Source organism: Protopterus annectens, chromosome 4.part0 (genome assembly GCF_019279795.1).
Source record: "Protopterus annectens isolate FY-2018-M chromosome 4.part0, PAN1.0, whole genome shotgun sequence".
Taxonomy (NCBI): Eukaryota; Metazoa; Chordata; order Ceratodontiformes; family Protopteridae; genus Protopterus; species Protopterus annectens.
Genome location: NC_056733.1, coordinates 1,537,183,939 through 1,537,190,041, shown reverse-complemented (window position 1 = coordinate 1,537,190,041; position 6,103 = coordinate 1,537,183,939).

Genomic DNA, 6,103 nt, shown 5'->3' with positions numbered 1-6,103 from the left:
CATACCAAATGAGGCATTGTATTCTATAATGGGTCTAATGAGGGATGAGTACAGTGGGCCAATGGCCTCCTTTTATATCTTGCCTTGAATATTATCCTAAAGTGCACCTTTGGCATTCATGGAATAAGGCATAAACCAAGTAGGGTAGGCCATTGCAAAAGAAAGGTATGACAATCCTCACATCAAAAGTGCAATTTGCAGACGTGTTGTAGTGTAATGTATTTAATTTCCATGTTATTGTGTAGCACACTTACACCAACCATTCCATGACATCTCCACTCTGCTGTAGCCCAGACAGGTTCACTGCAGCCACCCAACATCTAAGGCTGTCACCAATAATGGGACAGAGACTGCCTCATCAGTGGGCTTGAGCATCTCCTCTATAGCAGGCATTCCCTCCCCATCACAGGCAGAGAATTCCATGTATAGTGATGTTCAAATGAACTGAATGGTACCTGTCATGGACCAGCAACAGCTTCAGCAGTCAGTTGGCTCTGTGCTGGACGAATAACTCAGCCATACAAAGAGCCTGCATGAGTGGATTGCTCATTTGTTTAACCAGATGTTCCGTCAGTCCACTGACATCAGACGGTGTGGTTCCAACAAGGTTGCCCTCTGACCCGGGCTGGCAGCTCCACTCCCAACTCTCAGCCCTGCTCCCAACCTGGTATAGTTCCCACTTCCTGCTGTGCCTTGTCACATATCTTGGGAATAGGATAATCCTCCACATGACCAACTGTCCAACCTTCATATACATGTCCTTCTACTGTCACCCCAACCTTGTGTAAGTGCACCTACCTGGCTGCTTCCTCTGTTCCCCTGTAAGCTCTCTTATTTCATCTTTCCATATCTTATTTTCCCTTTGCTTGCACCTCATACCCCTTAACCCTATTCTATTTTTAATTAAATGTGGATCTGTTGTTCCAAAAATTGTTTTTCCTGCCTCTGTCTTGCAGTCTGTCCTTGTGCTACCCTTGTGTATCTCCCTGTATTTTCTATCTTATTTTTTAATGTACTACAACACCCTTTCCCCTCCTCTAAGTTAGTTATCTGGGTAGGTGAACATGTGTCGCCCAAACTATTTAAAAAACATACATTTATTCAGTACTACTCTTATGGTCCATAAGGCTCACCATTCTATCAAGGAGTAATACAAGCAAAGGGTTTTAGGTGTACCACTCCACCTGTACCTCTACACATTGTTTAGCTGTACTAGGCTACCCAAAAGCCACAAAGATTATAGAGAACAGTTACACTCAATATCTCACAAATGGGCAGCAAAAACTGCTCAGTGACACCCCCACCACAATCATACATCTCTTATGGGTTCTTTCATGCTACATTGTACAGCACAAGTGTGTAGTAAATATTTAAGAATGCTGTTTAAAGACTTAAGTAGGATTTCAAAATGACTGTGAGCAAACATTTTTCTTATGATTCAAAGTAATATTACAGATAAAGAAATGTAAAAAATGAGAAATACCTGACAAGCTCGAGTAATTATTTTAAATGTTGCATTATCAATTAAATGCATTCAAGGGGAAGTATAAAGGAGTGCATGTTTGGGAGTTGGAAAAGGGAAATGAATCCAACACATTTAGCTGGTTAATAACTTGGGAAAGTTAGATAAAACAAAGCAGGTGGGAGGTTGGCATAATGGTTAAGGTGTTTTCCTTACCGACACAAGATGCAGGGTTTGATTCTCACATGGGGTAATCGGCTAGATTTAAAATGGCCCGCAAAGGCAGCTAGCCTAGTAGCCTTCCCATACAACTATGGAATATAAAATAAATAGCACTACTGAGTGAGCAGGAAGGGGGGGATTGTTCCAAATTCTACACATCCAAAGTGCTATACATCAAGCAAAATTCTGACTACATTTGTATTTTCAAAGGAGCAATGAGGCAGGTTATCCACTGTGGAAGATGCAGCAGGTATCAATGGTAATGCATGGAAAAGTGATATGAAGGCATAAGAGATGAGACCAGTGATTTCAGGGAACTGATGCATATGTTGCACGTGTTAAAACTGGCTGTGGTGATTGCTGAGCGATCTACCAACAAGACATGCATTCTGTTCCCTGCAGCAAGAACGGTGGGGCAGGATTGGAGGGCAATGACAGAGGCTTTCTTTTAAGGAAGGCCGATCTAGCAAAGATCTTGGCAATTATATGCATGTTTATCAGTTTCTTCCCAGGGAATATTGCTGCAAAACTGGTATGACAGGATGCTTAGGTCTAAATATTCTTGCAGAAGGAAATAATGACCTAATTCAGCAGCACCATTTTCTGTCACTTCAACAGTAATATGTATGGAAAGCCATGTGAACTATAGAGTATGATGTATGGAAACTCATGTAAAATATAGTGTAAGATACATGGAAAGCCATGTGAAATATTGTGTACCAGGAAGTATGACACTATGTTGCAAAATATGGCTAAAAAATTAAAGCACATAATGTGAAAGGCCCCAAACAATACAATGCATAGATAAATGATTTCAAGGAAGCAAATGTTGGCGATTAAGACTGTGCCAGTGTGCCAAAAATGTAACTGCTAGAACAGCTTTTGTAGAGTACAGTTCTTAAATGATGCGTTGAGGTTGTAGATAAATATTAACCTGTATATAAAAGATGTAAGTGTTGTTGTAGTTACAGATAGAAAGGATGTTTTCCATTAAATCCTGTCATGTCTTGTAGGGTGGATGAACATTGAATGTAATGACCAAAATACAAGGCTATGAAAATACTCCTGCTCAGAAGGGGTGTTAAAAGTTAGGCTATTGTAGTAAACTGATCAATCTTTATTATTATCCATACTCTATCTTTTAATGTTTAAAGGAGATGGCAATGACCAACAAATACTGGGGTAACTGTTCCATAAAGAAATTTTGAGGGATACTGAATCATTGAGATACTGAATGATTTTAACCATTGTACTCGGCTTTAGAATTACCTGGCAAAGGCACACCTGGTGTACTTTGTCCTGCTCTGCAAAGTGTACAAAAAGTGGGAGAGAGCATTGCAGAAGCATGCAGCACTGCTTCCAATACGATAAAAGGAAATAGAAAGGCTTAGGAATAAGGACAGACTTTGAAAAGTTGGCATTTATACATGTGAGGACAGAAAAGAAAGGGAGGTTATGACTTGGATCACTTTGTTTCAGTAAATATATCTATGAAATGCGAGAGAAAAATGTGTCAAAGGTTAAAAAAATGATGTTTACATTTTGGGTAATATGTAATGCAAAAATCACAATAAAACTCAAATGGCAAAAGTACGTTATATAACCAAGAAGGTTATAAAATACAAGGAATGGGAGTGGCAATAAGAGGTCCTCCCAATAGGTTAAGCCAACAAAGTTGGGAGGGGGCATGATGTAGGCAGTAGAGAAGTAAAAATAGCCTAGATACTGGCATCATGTGATTATAGGACAGGCAATAATTACACAGAAATTTATAAAAGGGCAATTCTGTTTCAAGTTAATATTTATTTATCTTTAAATGGAGTGAAAAACAAAACAAAAACATATACAATAATAAATACCAGAATTAATGAAGTTTTTGTTGAAGTGAGATGAAGATGTTGATATGCAGAGTGTATAGAATGGCATAGGATTATAAGAGAGTGCAGTCATTAAAACTCAACAGAGAGATAGAGGATAAACTGGGAATTAAGCTTGACTGGGCTACTGAACCCAAGGTATGCCACAAGAGTGAAAAAAAATTAGGATATCTGCATGGTAATGCTTGCAGTGATTTTGATATTCCTGATATACTATAAATGTTCTGCCAAGTGTGCAATAGCTCCTGGAGATGTCGGGAGGAATTAGTTTCTGCAACTGACCATATTTAGTTAATTTTGGGTAAGAAACAATTCAGTCAACAATTTCTTTTTTGCATACAAGCTTAACATAACTAGAATGTATTTCATTTAAGTTGGGATTGGTCTACAGAGGCATCTGGACACCAAACCCCCTAATTCTGTTAGAAGCTAAAAAAGCCATACCCTGTCATTGGATGATAAGAATAACTCCCATGACAAGAAATGTAAAGATGATACTAGAAGAGATTTTGCAATTAGAAGGTAACAGATAAAGGTTAAAATGACTAACATATTTGAAGCAGTAAATGTATTGACTATAGTGCAAAGACAGAAACCCAGCAAAATAGCACCTGGTCCAAAATTATGATAGAGGCTGCTTTTAGGGTGGCTAAGAGGACATTAAGCCTAATTAGAGTGAAACAATGATATTGTGGTCACATTATATCTATTAGGGAATTTCTTCCACCATTACAGTTTCAGTCTTTTAATATCTCCATCATTAATGTACAATGAGAAAAGAATGTTAGACATGATTAAGGACAGTTTTCAGCCTATGCATATCAGTAGCAGATTTGAATGCTATTTTATGCTGCATACCAGGACTGTAAATCCAGATGTAATGTGAAAAAGTTCATAGAAATGAAAATTTTGAAAAAGGGTGATAGTCAACAATATGTAAATTGCATATAATTTTGAGGATTTTTGAATGGAATAACTGTGAATTTTTAGTGTCGTCTTGTTCTCTAATATTTTGAGTGGAATATGAGTCTTAATATTGAGCAACATTATATGTCAATTAAAAGGTAGGTGCAATAGCAGCTGTCTTGGATACTAGATGCCATACCTGAGATTAGCTCTACAAACTCCTAAACATTTACAGCTGCCATAATTGCATGTATATTCATAAACAACAACCAAGGTTTGTCATAATTTTATGCATATGCCTAAATGACGACTAATTAACTTAAGCCAAAGAGTCACCAGATACGTTTACTAGGATTAACATTTTAAAATAAAGCATGTGCTTTGAGTGTTGCTTTTTTTTCAGTGATTCAGGTTTACTTCAATTCATGCTGTAGTAGATTTTTTTTTAAGATGCTTATGGCACAGGAGTGGCTGTTTTTCTCTGGTTATACTTGTGTATTCACAAAGCTAGCATTATAGGGCTGGGGGTGGCAAAAGCCTCCCGAAAAAACAACTTCACTATTTTGAGCTGTCTGAGATAGTAATTAGATTTGCTGTGCAATGAACCTTAATCCTTATTTTGTCTCTTTGTAGAGAAAGCACTGTAAAGTATGTTACTTCTCTGTAGCAGAGTTTGATTGAATTTGGCAATAATCCTGTAACATATTTTAATTTAAGATACAGTTGTTTGATTAGACTTTTTTCTGGGTTGCTTTACAGCTAAGTGCCATTTTTTTTATTAATTGTATTTTCATCCATTAAGCAATTGTTTTGCTTGTTTACAGCTCAATGGTTTGCTTTGATGTTTGGCAACATTCCTATGATATTACTGTATGCTGATACTGATCTGCACACAATATCGGTAGTTTTCATTTTCCTGAACACAATTAAAAAACTCAGTTCTTATTTCAGGAAGGAAACTCATCTATCACAGCTATGTTTTTCATATCCAAGCCTGAAAAAAAGCATTTTGCTACAAGATAACTATTGCCATTCAAAAGGAATTCTTTTACCACAATTCCTTTAGAGCACTGTCATTCATGCATGAACACCAACATTGCACTGACAGAAAATGCTTAAATAGATGACATGTTGCAAGTATTTCTTTGGTGAGAACACTGGCTCCAGTTAAAGATTATTTTAATAAATTTATCAGCATTTGTTTATAGGTATAGTCCCACCTGGGCACAGGCCCCCTTTTCAGCGAAGGTCCAAGGAGAAAAGCTCTACACAAAATACATACATTCATTTTACAAAAGATTACAGTAAAAAAGAGGGTGGTCATAATTGTCCCATTCTGGATGAAAGCAAGGTCTTAGCAGTATTACATTTCAGGTAATAAAGCCTAATTTCACTACAGGCTATGAGGATCAACACTGGCTTGTTTCATCAGGGATTCAAGGGTACTAATATAATTTACATTTTGTTTCAGGGAACTTTAAGTACAGGTTTTGTACAAGATGATTAGAAAAAAACAATTATTGCTGTTCTTAAGAGATGGGATCTTAGCAAGCCAGATAAATATGTTGATTTTCTGACAAGCATTGTTGGTAAATGCTTCACACAAGTACTTCTTGTGTTTATCTAAAAATCTCTT